The sequence below is a fragment of the Gavialis gangeticus genome, unplaced genomic scaffold (genome assembly GCF_001723915.1).
Source record: "Gavialis gangeticus isolate Ggan-Ray unplaced genomic scaffold, GavGan_comp1, whole genome shotgun sequence".
NCBI lineage: Eukaryota > Metazoa > Chordata > Crocodylia > Gavialidae > Gavialis > Gavialis gangeticus.
In genome coordinates this window covers 25,445,774-25,463,574 of record NW_017729025.1, presented here as the reverse complement: position 1 = coordinate 25,463,574, position 17,801 = coordinate 25,445,774, and the positions used below count along the sequence as shown (strand labels likewise).

At 46.7% G+C, this 17,801-nt stretch overlaps 1 protein-coding gene across 1 annotated transcript in view; it reads left to right on the top strand.

Annotated features, from left to right (window-relative positions):
• The window catches only part of RCOR1 (REST corepressor 1), a 59,237-nt gene that overhangs the window by 7,170 nt on the left and 34,266 nt on the right, over positions 1–17,801 (top strand). The window lies entirely within an intron of this gene.

The following is a 17,801-nucleotide window of genomic DNA, read 5'->3' as shown; positions in this document are numbered from 1 at the left end:
GGGGGGGGGGGGGGGGGGGGGGGGGGCAAGTGGAATTTGAGTGGCTCCTTTCAGAGTGAAAAGTAGTTTCTTCTATATTTTAAAGTCTTAGCAATGAAATAACACTATTAGATGGAGATGGCAAAACTGTTCTTAATTCAGGAAAGGTGAAATACATATTTCTGTTCTGAACTTAGGAAGCAGGCCAGTGCGCTTTTTCATGTGAGCATGGCAAAGAACTCTTCAGCCAGTTAATCACCCAAGAAGATGCTAAAACAACATCTAATAGCAATAAACACATTTAAAACAGTAGGCCCAGATACCTTAGGACTCAGGAGTCCTGAAAGAGCTGGCCAGGAGATCTTTGGCCCACTATTGTTCCTTCCTACAAATGTTAGAATGGCAGAGAAATTACAGAAGACTGGTGGAATGTTAAAATTGTGCCAATTTACAAATAAGAGAAAGTGTAATTATAAGATTGTCAGCCTGGCACCCACCATAGGCAAAACAGTAGGAAAACATACAGGCTTCAAGTAATGAACAATGAAAGGGTAGAAATATAATTAGCACCAGTCACTGGTTTTATGGAAAATATGTCTTGTCAAACAACTGATTTTGTTCTTTGAATTTGCAAATTTGGTTGATAAAGGTAACTACAGTAGACATAAGGAGAATGTCTTGGATGTGCTTTTATTACTGCATGGCATTGATTAAACAGGATAAAAAAGTTGGTACTGTATAGCGCACATGCAGAATGTATTAAGAGCTGGCTAGCTGTCTATTCTTACAGTAATTACCAATGAGCATCCTTAGTTAAAGCGGGTGTTGCCATTGGGCTTCTGCAAGGCCTGAATAAGTTTGATCTTTTCACTAATTATGGGTGGGATTAATATTAAATCATGGCTAACAAAATGTACCTGCCATTGACAATTGACAGAACAGCAAATAATGAGAGAGCAGTCTGAAATGCTTGATAACCTCATAACATTTAAAGATTCTTTTTCTTTAGGGCAGCCAAATGTAAATATGTATCAAGGAATAAGAGGTGCAGACCAAACCTACAAATCGGGGACTGTATCATGAGAGAAATGAATCTGAGAAGGATTTGGGGGTCAAAGTGGAGAAGCAGCCTCACCTGAGTTCCCAAAACAAGGTTGTGGCTGTGCTGCATACACTCGATCTGTCCGCTCTTTAACAGGAGCTATGAGAAATTGGAAAGGGGGCAGGAAAGCGCCACAGGTTCAAGGATTGAAGAAATTGCCTTGCAGTGAGTTATCAAAAAGGCCTGAGAAATGACTTGATTAGTAGAGGAGTACCTTCAGGAGGAGGAAACACTGGGTACTAGAGGGCTGTCTTAATCTAGAGAAGAAATGTATAACAAGGAGCAATATCTAGAAACTGAAGCCAAATGGATTCAATTTAGAAAGAAGGCACATGCATTGAACAGTGTCATGGTTTAGCCAGTGGAACGAACTACCAAGGGGAAAGTAATGAATTCTCCATTTCTTGAAATATTTACATTTAAGAATGAACACCTGGGGAGTTGGGCTAAAGCACAGGTTAGTGGCTCAGTACAGGAGTGAAATCTTAGGATCTGTGACATTTGCGGGGTTTGGATTAGTTTTTTATGGCCTTAAATGCAACGTGTCCAAACTAGTGCAACAGCCTGGAGCCTGTGTGCCCTGTGGCTCTGCCCCGCCAACGGCGCACCGTCCCAGTGCCCAGGCCGGAGACCAGCTGGAACCCACACACCCACCCCCACCCTGTGCCTGCTCTGGTTGCACACCCACACTGAACAATGGCTATGCAGAAGCTGATGCTTGGCACAAGGGAAAAATGGCTCTTCCTCCTTCTTGCTGCTAGGCCCTTCTTGCTGTTGCTGCCTGGAGCCCGTGCCTGGGCTGTCCTGTGGCACCTCTCCGCTGCTGCCACTGCTGTCTCCGGGCCAGCCAGTGGGGCAGCGGTGGCAATGCAGAGGAGCTACAGGGCAGCCCAGGCACAGGCTTCAGGTGTCTGCAGCCAGAATTGCCTGGCAGTGGTGAGGGGGAGGGGCTGCTTTCTCCCACTCCAAGCAGCAGCTTCTGCCCTGCTGCACTGCTCAGTGTGGGTAGGTGAGTCCAGAGCAGGCACGGGGTAGGCCAGGGTCAGGGCTGTGAGCATGGGTTCTGGCTGGTCTGCAGCTGGTCAGCTCTGCTGGGGCAAGTCCAGAGCAGGTGCTACTGCTTCCCTGCTGCCAAACTTTTGGACCCGTAGGAAGCCAGATGACAGCAGTGCCTGGGGCTGGATCTGGTCCACAGCCTTGGGGTTGAGCACCCTTGGTGTAGCCTGAAGAAATCTTACAGCAAATGAAGCCAGGCCAGTGCAATGAGCTATGTAAGCCAGCAGTGCCTTTCCTAGTCCCAGTACTTCACCAGGCTGAACTTTTAAAAATGAGACTGGGCTAGTTTTGAAGATGAGCAAATGCTGGCTTGATCCAGCAGCTCAGGAGTCAGGATACAAAGCAGAGCGGGGGTGCTAAATGGTGATTGTAACCCTCTGTCTCCTCCTTTCCCACTCAGAGTCTGTGCTTAGTATTGAAGGAAGAAATACAATTTTAAATAACTGTCTGCTTGCTTCTGTCAGGAACTTTGGATGACTCTGTTTTTATCATCTGAGGGATCCCTCATCTGGGAGGTGTAACACCTTGGTAGGGAAGGGGACAGTGCACTAGAGAGGGCTGCTTGTGCACTACCACTATCTTCTTACAGCTGGGCCCTGGGGGAATCACCTGGCTTGTTTACACAAATGGGCTGCGTCCACACTGACTTTGCCTCGCAGAGCTGTCTGTGTGACTGCTGCTATCCCTTGCCCAAACGTTGTCTGCAGTGGTGCTCTGGGAAGGCCTGGGCACCTATCCAGTTGTGCTGCAGGGCAGGGTGGGAGCGGGGAACGAAGGAGTGCCAGTAGGTGGAGTGCATGCATACACTCCTGCGTGCACAACCACATGCACCAGTATATGGTTGTGCTAATGCACAGAGGGCTGCATAGAGGGAGAATTGGCCAGCCCACATAAAGAACAGTTGAGGGGCGCTCATTTTGCTGTAAAAAGCCTGGTGACTCGTTCTTCACGGGCTCTGTGCCAGCCTAGGCCTCTGGTGGCGAGGGATGTGTTGGTTGCCACGGTTACTAAGAACTTGAACCACTTGGTGTGCGTGCACCATGTTTTGAGTTCACCCCTGCTGGCAGGCTGTCAGCAAGGAGAATGGTGCTGGGAGCTGGTCCTTCTTGCAGTTAGGTGGGGGAAGAGAGCTCTGCAGTACTATGTGCAGTCTCTTGTGATATTCCTCTTGAGGCTCTCCCAGGTTTGCCCAGTTCTTCCCAACAAAGCGCAGTGTGAATGCAAGGCTCTCCCTGCAAACAGCCAGGACTTAGTCAAAGAAAATCTCAGGGGCAGCTGTTGGCCTCTTATCAAAAGGAAAAGCAAGCCCAAAACCTTCCAGGTGCAAGCCACCTTCAAATGCCCAGAGTCCACATTGATTTAACTATTTTTTTTCAGGACTAAACCATGCATGGCCCTGAAGTCTGATTGTGCTTCCCTACCCATGGTTCTGTAGTTCTAGATCCTGATGGACCCTCTGCTTAAAAACATCCTTGTCTCTCTCACCCTCCAACTCGCAGTGACTGACTGAAACAAATTGGACAAAAAGAAAAATGCTCATCTGCTAAGGCTGCTGAATGCACTTGACAGCACTCTGTAGAACTGGCTTTGCTGCTTCCTCTGCAGAGTCAGGCCACGAGTTTGTAAAGGTATTTGTTTTGCTGTATGCCTGTCCTTGCAAGGCCTCACACGTCAACGGGGTTTTGCATGTGTGGATGAGCCCTTTCCAATCTCTGGCTGTACAGGAAATCCTCGCTATTTGCAAATCCGCTATTCGCAGATTCAAGTATTCGCGATGAGCCACGCCAACGGAGTGGGTCAGGGTGAGTGCTGCTGCAGCTCCCTCTGGCGCTGCACCAAGCTCCTGCCTCTGCGTAAGCAGGCGTGGGGCACTGCGTGTGACGGGGGAGGGCAGAGCTGGAGAGCAGAGCAGAATCAGGCGGGCAGAGAGTGAGCACCAGGGACGGGGACAGGGAGGGAGGTGTCAGCATCTTCTCTTCCGGACGCAGCCATGGTCTGTCCCCACCTGCTGTGGGGGAGCCCTGTGCTTTCAGCTTCTTGTGGGGGTGGGGAGAGCAGGGGGCGGCTGTCCAGTCTGACAGGGAGTCCCATCAGTATTCCTGGATTTCGCCATTTGTGGGGATCTCCAAAATAGATTCCCCATAAATGGTGAGAGTCTCCTGTAGTTGGTTCCTGCGTGTGTGTGTGTGTGTGCAAGATGGAAAACAGCAGTAGTGGGGAGGGAGGAGGAGGACGGCAAGGGAATATTCTTTTTCTGGCTGACTATATTGCAATGCCATGTGGAAATCTAACACTGCAGAGAAAATATAGCTGAGTGTTATTAACCACAAACAAGCTTAGGGCACATGGTGCTTTCATTGTCTGCTTTTTAATGGATTGGGCTTCAGTTTGACTGTGGTCCTTTAAGTTGGAATGAGTGATTCACAAATGACCTAAGAAATTCCTAAAAATGTTGGCTTTGTACCTTTTAATGGCAGGTATGTAATAGATAAAACCTGAAACATGGGGACTCTTCCTCTTTGAAGTGTCATCTTTTTTCCTTTTTCCTCCATGTTCTAACCTTAGAAATCAACTAGGTGGAGCCAAGACTTCCAGGATTCTCGGTTGCTGGATTTTTGGGCCAGTATTTCTTTCCCACAGCCAGATGTTTTTGTGTGTATGTGGTTTTTTGTTTTTGTTTTTTTGGTCAGTCATCTGAAGGTAGCTTAAAATACTTAGGTCATGCTGTTTGTTCCCTCCCTTATAAATAATAGTCTGGGTCTGCTCATGACAGCAAAAAGGATTAACAGAAATGCAGACTTGGGCTTATGTTTATTTTTAATTCAAATTTCATAGTATGCAGCGAACCTGGAGCTGTGGAGCTTAGAAACAAATACAGTAGCTGCAGCTAGAAGATACAACTCTGCAAATCCAAAAACAAGATAAATGAGGTTTTAATTTAAGATTCTGTAGGAGTTTGTAGAAATGTTATCGCAGTTGTTGCCACTTACTGGCAGCCCCAGTTGTACCACTTATGTCAGTGCCCAAAAGACAGAAGCGAAGAGGGTGAAGAGGTGCTGCTAGTGGAGTTTCTGTTCCTCTACAAGGGTACAGCTACTGAGCTACCGAGCCCAAATGCTCCTTTTGGGAGGGAGGGAGATTGTGGCGTAAGCAGCAAAAGTGTTCCCACTTCATTTCAAAGGCTCAGGTGCTTCTGGTGAGTGTCTGGGTTAGTTATTCCAAATGTAGGCTGTTTTTTCCTGGTGTTCATTAGCCACTGTGTGGTGCTGGCTGACTACTGCAGCATCATGTGGGAATCTCAGACTAGCTCTTTCATCATTATTGCTGTAGGTTGGTATCTCTGGGACCTAAAAACACCGGTGTGCAATTATTATTGGGATTTTTTTTTTAAAACCATTCAAAGCCATCACAGAAGTCATTCAAACCTGAGCCAGGGAAGCAGAAAAAGGACAGAATTGCGTGGGCTGTTATAGAGCAAGTGTCTTGGGGCTTGCACTTGAAGGCTTCGTAGGCTATTTTGGGAAGGAGATGTTAATCTTCAGGTGGTCATTCTGCCCCAAAGTTACTTTTGCTCCTGTAGCTGCAGGGAAGAGTGCCAGTGTTGCTATAGGTAGGGACCTACCTAAATTGTGGTGAGAGAGGGATTTTTGTGGACAACTTGTGGCTTGCTTGCCTTTTTGTAGTGAGCCTGCCTCTAACTGCTGAGTGGCAGGGGGTGGCTACCATCTTGGCTGTTACCCGTCATGCCAGCAATCCCCCTCCCCCCCTGCACCCCCCCCATGGGCTGCAAGTCCAGGTCACAGCAGCCATGAGGACTGCCACCAGGGACCTAGTATTTTATTTTTAGTAAGCTTTTATTTCTTTCTGGTGATTCGACGCAAAATCATGAGACACCATTTTTTCACAGTTTCTGTGAAAATTGTGAAACCGTGGTTTAAGTAGGGCCCTAGCTATAGGGTGGCTTAGATACTGGCCTGTAAGTCAGTACTTGTGTCCATCCTCTGCTGGTTCTGCCAAACTGCAGGTTTACAGGGGATGGAACGAGTGCCCACATGAGGCATGGTCGACCCAGCTACAGACATGCTGTTCCCTTGTTTTGACAGTGTTGTCCCACTGAACAAATGGGTTTTCTACAGTTTTGCCTTTGAGATGTGTACCCTCCCTCTGGCCCCCCCCCCCCTTTCTCTTCATGGGAGCTCTGTCAGAATGGCACGAGCACTTTTTGCTGCCATGTTGAGCTGACTTGCTCTGAGCAGGTTTCAGTGACCTAGTTAGAGTGCCAGCTGCCACCTAGAAGCCTTCACATGCTTGTGCTTCTGTTGCTGCTGCCACCAGAGGAACTGAAAAAGTGTTGGCAATAGGAGGAAGCTTTTCCAAGAAAAAAATCTGAGGGTGGTATAATGTATACTTGGATACACTAACATGACAGTATGGTAATAATGTTAGGGATATCTTGGCCACGAGCTTTTCCCCTAAATACATTTATGAACAGTCCCAGCAAGTCTGATAGGCACTGTAAGTTGCAGGACCTGTATGACAAGAACCAGCCTGGGCTGCAGCTGCATCAGGCAGTTTGGGCCCAGTCCTCTGATGACTCGAACATGCTGAATTCTTACTAACTTCAGTGGGAATTAGGTCCTGAACATATCAGGGGACTAGGCCTTTTGCCAAAAACCTCCAGCCCTTTGCTGCAACTAAAGGGAAGGGAATGTGAAGGTTGAGAGCAACAGTGGGGTGGGGGTTTTTGTTTTTTTGTTTTCTAAGTTCAAGAGCAAGTTGAGCACCAGGTGCAATGACAGTTAAGCTTTTATGTGGGAGGTGTTGAGGTTCAGACAGGAGCAATCTGTTCTACACTGTTACTCACTTGGGAACGTGCAAGGATATAGCTACCATCATCCTTATCCGTTAAGAGTCATGTTGCATGCATCCCTTCAAAAGACTTAAAACTAGTCTTTTGAAGGGATGCATGCATGTGAGGCAACCCACATTCCTGAGTTCAGTTGTGCAGGTACTGGTCTCATGCTGGAAGATCAGATCTTACTTTAACATTTATCTTTTATGGGGAAGGCAGGGTAGAGATGCACCTTATGGATAGGAAGAAGCCACATCCACTGACACGCTCCCCTCCCTTCCCCCCAGAAAAAGGCAATCAACAGTCATTCAAATTTTTCCATAATACATGCTTGTTTATTAAAAGTTTTTATTTTGTGTTGTACCTGGAGATAGGTGGGAGGTGATTGTTGCATGTGTTTGCCACTAAAAAGGGGTGAAGGGGTAAGAAGGAGTGACATCATACCAACCAAAGTGTTGGTTCCACATGGAACTGTCACTTATCTTCCTAAAATTGGCTATTTTAAAACTTTTAATTAAAACAAAGTGAAGTATCCAAAGATAAAATAGTACTAATCCTTTGGGTTTGCCAAATAGCAAAAGCTTTGGCTAGACAAGTTACCGTCTTAGTCTCCCTAGCTTTCCAGCCTTTCCACAAGATGTTCTTGGGTACCTTGTAAATATATTAAGTTGTGCTTGGGTCTTTATGTCCTGCTATTGCAACTTTAGGCTTCTCCCTGCCCTTCATACTGGGCACTTAATAGGGTCCAGTCTGTAATCCTGGCACGGGTCTTTCCTGCTTCCTGGGACCATGTTGTTCGTTTGGCCAACAGATATGCATATCATGGCTGCATGTGGGTCATTAGAGTAATGTTGCTTCCTGCATGCTGTTGAGAGCCATTGTCAGCAACAGTCTTTTTCCCTTATAAAAGCTGTGCTTAGAGGGGAGACAGACTGCAAAAACAAATGGTCATTTGTGAACAGCACGCTTGCCACTCATACTAGACTTTCCTTCTGTGGGCTCAAACCAGCCACCTACACATGGAGAACCTCTCTCCTCAGAGCTGGAGTCAGATGCAGGAGTGGATATAGGAAGTGTACTGGTGTCTCTCTGGCCCACCTATAACTGGGGAATTGACTCTGGCATGTCAGGAAGTAGTTCTTCTGAGGCAAGTTCTGCAAATAAATCTTGCTGGCTTAGCAGTGCTGGCTAGAGGCTTGAAGGGATCACATCCTGTAGCTGATGTACTTTTGCCAGAAAAACTGTCCATCTAGGTGCAACTGTGCTTAAAAGAAAAGAGCTTTTGCTGGCTTAGTTTGTTGCTCACAGAGGCAGTGTTGCCAAGGCTGCACAAAAACCTATTCTGGTGCTGCGTCTCCACGAGGGGGCTCTGTCAGCAAAGCTATGGTTTCAGCAACCTCTTGATGCTGTTGGGACAGTTCTCGCCTCAGCAAAGAGAGATGAACGTCATCTTTGCTGGTCCTGCTCCTCCACTGCATGGTATGGCATGCCGCAGTCTCGTATGGATGATTAGACTTCCCTGGGGAAACTGGGATCTTTCTAGCTCATAAATGTCATAATCTTGCCTCTCTCAGAAATCTCATCCTCCTTCAGTCACTCCACTTCTCTTCCCCTTAACTTACTCCCTGCTTACACAAGATGAATTACTTAATCCCTGTCATTCTTAACACTGCCCCTCCACCACATTGCAGAACAGAGCAGTTTGTTCTCCTTGGTGCTTGGGCTTTGCAGTGGGGACTGCCCCAGGAGCAGCCTTTTTTGAAGGTGCTGAGAAACTTGGAAGGGCCCTGCCTGAGCCAGGTCCCTAAAGAGAAGCTCTGTGAATGAGGCTTGGTTCCCCTCCCACACCAAACTTGACTTAACCAAGCCCCTGTGGTGCTGAAACCTTCATTTTTGTTCAACTCTTTTTTTGTGTGTGTTCCAACCCCCCCCTCCCTGCCCCTCCAAACAGCCCCATCACGAGCATGAAGGATCTCCAGCTGGTGAGAGCTATTATGGGCACATAAGCCATTTCGCTGCCCTCCTACCCCAGAGTTGAGCTTAGGAGCGAGGGGGCAGGCTGCAAAAGTTAACATGTACATTTGTGAATAGACCGCTTGCCACTCTGAAATACTAAGTTCTCTTGTACCAGCTTCTGCCAAGCTGGAACAAGCCAATTACCTCTGGAGGCGCAGTCTCTGTCCCCACAAAGCCTGCTGTGTGTTGCTCTTGCTACACACTCTGCCTTCCAGCAGGCCTAGCCACAGGCAGCTCCTCTGAATGATTCTGACTTGTCTTTCCTTTTGCAGCCAAACCAGTGGATAGTGATACTTCCTTTTTTCCTTAATGACATTCTTCAAGGAGGTAGCTAGGAGACAAATTGTTCGCTTCTGCTTTTGTACCAGCTATAAAAGGTCAGCATGGCTCCACTCCCTTGTGACAGGTTTTATTATTGATAACAGTAATAATGAGCTGTAATCTAACCTGATGACTAGTCCACTCCCACACATCCCTTCCCTCCATATGTGCGACCACACACCACTCTCCCTCCACGTTCTGGAACAATGGAATTGCTCCCTGAACTATTTACGGGCCTGACTTTTATGTTGCCTTTATTAGCTGGCACTCCTGGTATGGCAGGACCAGAAATACTCTGGTTTTGAAAGCTCTGCTCTAAGTGTTTGTGAATTGAGCTGGGGTAAATTTTATATTGGCATTGGTTTGTCTCTCAGCATGGTTGGTCTCAGACAATGAGAATGCAGTGATTTCTCTCTGAAGCTCCTTACTACTGAGTGTTTTACTGACCAATACTGCCATTTGCTAAAAGATTCAGCCAGTTATATTGTTGCACCAAAAACAGTTTTCAATAAACTTAACTCTTGACTGGGAATCTTTTAAACAGCATGCAACACTAAGCTTGCTGATGTGAGAGAAGTTGAGGACAAGGTATTCCTACATGTAGGCTAGGTATCCATGCACGTGTATGAGTGTGGCACTTTGAATCAGTGGCTCTCCGAAGTGTTGCTGCATGTTGGCTAGGTCCAGTTTTATGGGAACTGCAGTCTGGTTCAGACTAATGGTCTGTTGAGCCAAGTATCCTTCCCAACCGGATGAGATAGTAGACAGTTTTGAGGAGAAAGAGGAGGGGAAGCAATCCTATAGTAAGTTCTCTGCAGTCACATGCCCAGGCTCCAGGGAGAATCTTCCTAACCTCATGTGATAGTGATCAGCTCAGGTCCTGAGCCAGCAGACTTTCTTTCAGATCAATTATAGTTGCATTAGATAGGATAAAAGTGTGTACGTTGCCATTATTCACTTCATTTCCAGGTGGGAACTACACCCAGGGAATGTCAAGTAATCTAAGGGTAGGTGTTCACAGCAGAGTTCACTTAAGTGACTGACACGTAGGTTCGTGTAGCTCAGTGATTCTCAAAGGATGTGCCACAAAAAATGATACTTTATCAATATCAGGTCTGGCCTGTGGAGCCATGTCATCCAGCTCATGGTGCTCTCCACAGGTCTGGAAACTTAATGGTGGTAATTAACGCTATCACTGCTCTCACTCTGCCAAATCTCCAAGCTCTGTGTGGCAGGATCAGGACCCAGTTGGGCCTCCCTATGCAGAAGGATTAGGTTTTAGGTGTGCCTGCCTTGCATGGAAGGATCAGGCTCCAGGTGCCCAGGTCCCATGTGGCTGGATTGAGCCCTGGCCCATGAGTGCTGTGTGGTGGGATCAGGCCTGAGGACCAGATCCAGCCCATGGACTGAGCTAGCACTAATCAGCTGGGGCCAAAAGTTTGGGTGCCGCTAAATCCTGAAATGCATGTGCATACACCCATCCCCTCTTTCAGGGGTGAAGTGTGCTGCCAATTTTAATCTAGAAAAAAGTGCCCCAGCTATCAAAAGCCTGGGAAACATTGCTCTAACGTGGGTGTGAGGGGCCATACAGCAGAATCACAGTTAATGTGTCCTCACTGGTGTTGCACTTCCCCCATGTGCATTGCTGCCAGAGTAAAATTTATGATTCTTCATTGTAAAATAAGCAGAGTTACTCTGATTTCTATCCAATCAACTTGGGAACAGTGGGGCAAATTGTGGGTAGATATCGGAGGGCTACTGGCATTTGAGTGATTTATATCACTGCTTAAATATATTTTTTGTATCCTTTGTGTGAAGTGGATGAGTGAAAGTGGAACTCAAATTGTAATCTGGCCTCAGTTGAGAACACAGCTAAGCTCAAGGGAGAAAGTACTGGCAAGTAGATGGATGGGAAATAGGTCCTCACTGCAGGGCTAGCCCCTATCTAAGGGGCACTTTGTCTTTTGTAGCTTGAATGAGACCACTTCTCTGAGCATTCACAGTTGACTTTACAGTAAGAGTAAAATTTTGGTGGTGGTAATAAATTATATACAGTTGTGTGGCACTCTTCATCCAAAGAGACCTAAGCTACTGTCCACTCTGACATGTGCATCAATCGCCTGCACACACTTGTCTCTGGAGTGAAATATCGCAGCAGTTCTGTAGGCATGACTCTTTAAAAACTTGCTGCTCTTGCTGAAGGGGAGAGAGAGAGAGAGACCTAGCTCAGTATCTGTAGTATTCTTTGGAATTCACTTGCTATTCTGTAAATGCTTCTGGGGCACAGTCAACCGAGGAACTTACTGGTATAGTAATGTCAGCTTGGGGCATGACCAACTGATTGACAGTAAGTTGGCTAGAGCCCTAGCATAGGGTATGGTTCCTATGCTGCCAAGGTGTCTTGCTTAGGTTGCAGAGGCCCTTCTCCAGGTTCATGCCAAAATTAAGCCAGCTGCAAACGGATACCTGGCTGTTCAAGGCTTGAGAGTTAAAGGTGGCCAGATACGGTGCTAAACACCTTGATCTCTTGTATACTGTTGTCTGTAAAAACTGGTGTGCCTTGGCCCCACCAACCTAGAAGCTACTAGGCTTGGGCAAATAACTCACTTTTCTTTGTTTTCCTTCTGAAAGGCCATAATATAATTGTAGGCACCTCAGCTAAAAATCACCTTTTCTGCTCAAGCTCTTATCAGACCAGTTTGTTGCTGGTTTACCTAGATCTACACAGGGGCTTTGTTCATTGTAACAGAGTTAGGTCACATCCCTAAGTAGCTTTTCCTTCTGGCAAGTTCCTCATGTGGACCTGCTCTTAGTTCTTTTTTGTATTTATTCTAGCTATCTTGGAAGGAAGACAGTAGCTAGCTAAATTGTACTCAGTTTCTCTTGACTGTCATCTTGGTGCATGTCACTCATGCATTTTTTGTTCTGGGCATTTTTTGTTTTTGCAGTGTGGCTAACACTCCCTCTGTGCTCTCAGCTACTCAGAATGGTTTATAAAAATACAGTATTGTTAAGAAGCTGTTTAAAAACGGTATGACTGACCACAGCTTGCAGATGCATGGAACCAGCGGTTCTCTAATGTAGCATAAACTTTTTATGTTTCTGTTTTGCTTCTTAAAAAGCAAAGGGATAAATCATGGGTGGGAAATGTTTAGACTATACGGGTCAATCTTATCTCCCCTCCTGCCTGCCTTTTCAGATCATCTTTGCTAGCATTTCCTTTAATACTCTTTGTTTTTCTGCAGCTTCCTTTTCAAAAAAATGCTTTGTGGCCACAAGGTGGAGTAATTGCTTTACGAATAGTCTGTGCTGCAGCTCAGCTTGTACTGAGACAGCAATGCAGTTGCTCATTTTTATACCGGAGATAAAAGCTGTGGGTGGATATATGTGTGGGAGGGTGGGGGGGGGGGGCCCCTGCTATCGTATTCTGGAATTGAAAATCTTGAAAATATGTTGTTTGTTTTAGAATTGATTTTTGTTCTGGGTCTTTTTTGTGTGTGTGCCTGTGGGAGGGAAAGAAATCTACATCTATCACCAGAATCTCTGATGGGTTTTAATGTTGTTCAAATACTGCGAAGCACGTTACAGAAGGCTGTACCGGCTGCTGCTGTGTCCTCAGTTCACCCTGTTCTGTTAGTGTGTTGCATCACGTAATGTGCCAGGCATTCAGAGCCTCCCGCAGTACCTCGCTCTCGGGGTGAATTCAGGTTGCAGAGGCTGTTCTGCCTATGCCTTCTTTTGTGTTTTCTTCAGGTTTTGGCTTTTTCTCTCTCCTGGAAACCCACTCCAGGGTCTGTGGGTCCCCTACCCATGACACAGTGCCTAAGGTGGATGCTAGCAAGCCAGGGTTTATTTAGAGGAAAACTGTCACTGAAGTAGGTACCCCATGTAACATTGTTTTAATTTGATGGGACCTAGCTAGGAAAAGATTGTCCTTTAGGTTTCAGATAATACTCTTGAAAGTTTCCCCCCACCCTCCTTCTCTTTGTTTCTTTCCTTTTTCTTTTCACCCTTTTGAGTTTGCTAAAATACTTCTTATATGTGCAGTCAGGTACATCAGCAATGCAGTTACTTATTCTCTCTGTTTTTTTTCTTTTGGCAGCCCAGAGGGGTCCTCTTACTCTTGCCACTAGTGCCCCTACATTTCTGATTAACTCCCTCCATGGCTTGGGTGTGTGGAGGGAGGAAGGGAAGGAGGAAGGAAAGGTTACTGGACACCTACCCTAAACATGGATCTCAGCATATAGGGCCTGGAGTGGGGCACAGTTTTTCCAGGAGGAAATGCACTGATGAGACACTTGGCAAGTATTCCTTCCCTTGGGATGGAAGAGGGGGAGCATCTTTTTTCCTTGCTCTTCGCAGTGATGCTGGGTTGGGCGCAACCTCTCTTCCACTGGGGACCCTGACTACTACTTTCTTGGGAGAGGTAATTTGTTTGTTTGTTAACGCTCCCCAAGGAAGCATGCAGGGAGCTTTCAGCTCTGTGCCTTTTTAAGTCATTCATGCCTGATTTACCCTTCCAAAAGGCTGAGAGAAGAGAGGCCTGTTGAGCATGAAGAGCGGTGGAAAGGAAGGGGCACCCTTGGGTAAGCGTGCAGTAGTTTCCCTGTCCCATACATGGGTAGGTAGGAAGTATTGAGAGGGGGCTGAACATGCTGCTTGCCTTTCAGAAAGGAAACCTCCACCTTGTTAGCAAGGAATCCTTCATGAACAGCTGGTATCTAATAGCAACTAGGACCTTCAGAGGAGCTGTGCATTTCATCTGCTGCATGACTGTCACTTGTCTTTGACCTACTGTGCGCTATAAAACCTTTCTACGATAGCTGCCAAGGGGTTGGGGGTGGACTATCCCCACCCCAACTGGCATAATAGCTCTGCTGGCAGACACTCCACTGCAGATTGTGAGTTATACTGAGAGGAGGGGAGGAGTTTCTTTGCTACTGTAGCATATTCTGTTCAGGAAACTATGCTGGCAGAGGAACCCTTACAACTCTACTGGTGAGGTTTGTGAGCATAGCTAGGCTGGCAAATGTTTGACATGCAGGCAAGGCCTTTGCCTAGGGTCTCAAAATGCTACAGCTGCCACTAAGCCCAAGCATGCTGCATAATTATGTGTGAATGGCAGGCAGAAGTGGGCTCAATTTGTCTCATTCACTGCCTTCAACTCCTGAGCTCACTGACACAATAGATTATTGTCTCCCAGTGTCCTCTATTGGTACAGAAAAGTTCTGCAGCTGGCTCCCTTCCCCACACCCCTTCACCATGCACACACTATTTTCCCCCCATCAGAAACAAAAGCACTCTGCCTCTTGTCAACCTGTGACACAGATTCCCCTTATAGTCTGCCTCTAGGCTTCGTCATAATGGAGGAATTTCAGTGTATTGATATTGGTGTTGCTCTGGGGACTCCCTCTCACTAGCTAGGTTGGTAGTTCCATAATAGCAGGGATGGATGGGAAAAATATGGCTCATGGCGGGATCTGGGCTGGCAACTGATTTGCACCTGACTCATGGGTCGGCAGCCACAAAGTCATAGGATCCGGTCTGTAGGGAGCTGGTGGTTTTGGCTGCTGTGATTTGCCAGGTGGGCAGGCATGTCCTGGCTCCATCCTGGCTGTGTCCACAGCTTACACCAGCTCCTGCCCCACACGCTGCGAGCAGTGCTGGGTGGATGCTGGCAGTAGCTATGGACTCTGCCTGTAGGCTCTCTCCAGGGATCGGGGTGACTGCCAGGGACCACGGGGACTGACGGGGCAACAGCGTCACTTGTGGACCCAGGAGGATGCCCTGATCCACAGTGGGAACCAGTTGCTTGCATCCATAGCTGATGGCCAGCACCCACCTGACACTGCTTCCAGCGCACTGGCTGAGAGCTGGTGTAAGCTGTGGAGTTATGCTGTAAGTGCAGGATGGCTGGGGGAGGAGGAGGGGAGGGAGATGGAGGCAGGTCCTGCCCATGATGAGTGGCAGCAACTGGAGCCCATGCTGGGGCTGCCCTGTGGCTTCTCCCCACTGCGGCCACTTCACAGAGGCCTGAGGTGGCCTGGAGGGGGGCCCCTCCCCCCCAGCCCCTCCCCCCTCCAGCCATCCTACACCTACAGCACAGCTCTGCAGCTTACACTAGCTCCTGGCTTGTGTGCCAGAATCAGCACTGGTCAGGTGCTAGCATCAGCTGCAGACACAGACAGCAGCTTCCTTTGGGGATCAGGGCATGTGCCCAAGCCCCTCTTTGGGGTAGAAGGGTGGACTGGAAGCTGAAGATACCACCTGCACCCACACCAGCTCCTCCCGATGGCCCCCATCCCACATAGGGGCATTTGGTGAGCTGTTGGGGAGGGAGGGAGAGGGGCCAGTGCTGGTACAGCCTGCAACAGCTCCCTAAAACTCCCTGTCTGGTCCTCGGGGCCAAATAATTGCCCACCCCTGCATAATAGGCTTTAATGGCCAGAAAAAATGGCAGTTTAAATTTCTGTAGCAGTTGGGATGTTAAACAGTAACATCAGAAGGGAGAGTGCTTAATTTCTGCTCTTTATAGATCTTCAGGGATAAAAATGCTTAAATATTATCTGGAACTGTAGATCCTTTTTCTCCAGTAAAAGCTGGTAAATGCAGTGAAGTCTGTGTTCAGGAACTTGGTACATTCTTTAAAATTTTCCTTGGAGTCTGACTGGCAGAGATTCCCTATGCCTGAAGAAGGATGACTGCGGCCAAAAGCTTGCCTAAAACTTTTTTTTCCAGCTACCCAGTTGGTCTAATAAAAGATATTACTCAAAGAACCTTGCCTGCCTTAAGATTTTCAGCTCAGGTATTTAACCCAGCTCTTTTGGTTGGGGCCTTTTGCATAAAGCATGTCATGATTTGTGTGCGATACCTTCACTATTAAAATAGATATCTATCAAAGGTGCAAAGTCAAGTGCTCAGGCTGGGAAATGTCACATGGCTGCTGTGAACTTCTTGTTTTGCTTGCTCATGCATATGTACTGAGGTACAATCTGAAGTGACACGTGATCATATAATTTCTGTAGGATCTACTCTGTCCAGCCTTCTATCTCCCTTCAGTGTACAGGATGTAAGTAAACCTGGCAAATGATGCAGCAGTTTAATATTTCTTCTGTTCTTTTCTTTCTCTTTGGTCCCATGCCTCTTTTTTTACTGCACGCTGTTCAGTTCATCACTGCCTGTGGAAGTACTTGTTTCCTCATAGCTCTTTCATGGTACTCATTCTGTCACAAGTGTTCATGAAGCTTTCTTCACAGATCCTGTGGAATAGGGACAAATCACCCCAATTTTACAAATGGAGGGAGCTGAGGCACTGATGTCAAGGCTATGTTTTGCCTCTTAAAATGTGATGCCCAACTTAATCTGCTTGGGTGCCCCCCACAAGCCCCTTCCTTCTACAGATGCCAGTTTGTCTCTGCTCCCATCCACTTCACTTAGATCTAAGTGCTCAGTACTTCTGAAAACTGCACTCCCTCCATGTTTGGCAAAAGGAAATTCTGGGAGGTTTGTGGTGGGGGGGACTAACAGGTGATTCTTGGCAACTGATTTTTGAGTTAAGTGGCTTGTCCCCACACACCAAAGCCTTTGTCAGGGATTGAGTGAACCCAGTTTGTGCAGGTCCCAAGTAACAGGCTTTCACTACAAGACAGTTCTTTTGCTTTCTCTAGTCTCCTTGCCTCTTTTGAAACGCACTCTTTAGTGCTACTGGCAGGTCAGTGGTCCCACAGACAACTATCTTGTTTATCATCCATCCTGTGCACAGGTGATACTTAAGCACATAAGGACAGAATTAAGGCTGTGTGACTGATATGGGTAGTGAATTTAGCCCAGTCACTTCAAACAAGCTGTCTAATGGAAAGTCTAGCTTCCAGTTTTAAAGCAATCAACTTTTTACAGACTTGTGAGAATACAGACCTGACCAGCTTTTTTCAAGTGTAGAGGTTAAAAGCTATTTCAGGTCTGAACATGTGTGGGGTTTTTGGTCAGGACAAATTACTGAGATATAAGGTATTGAAAAATTGCAAAGGTGTTTGCAGTGACTGTGAAATGCTATTGGATATAAATAGTATTAGAAAGCATTGAATATTCTTTTTTAAATCTGTGTGTGTTGGAAGGAGAGAACTGAAAATACGTGATATATAAAACCCTGGTTACAAACTAAAATGTTGTGATAACTAGTGTCTTCATGGGTTCAGTGAATGAGACTGGTGCTTAAAAGTTAAAAAGCATTTAGCTAATGACCAAATGTGACAAGATTGTAAGAATATGGATTTTGGTTAAATGTATTTGCAGCTTGAAAGAGGACTGTCCTGTTCCAGAAAGGCAAAAATTGAGGTCTTGTACCTAAAGCAATTCCTTTTTCTGGTAAAAACCCCTCATGTATTTTCTGTCCCTGGAATGATTAGTAATGCTTGCAGTCTAGTCTCCTGGAGATATTAAATAAACAAACAATTACTCCCCTCCCCCCCCCCCCCC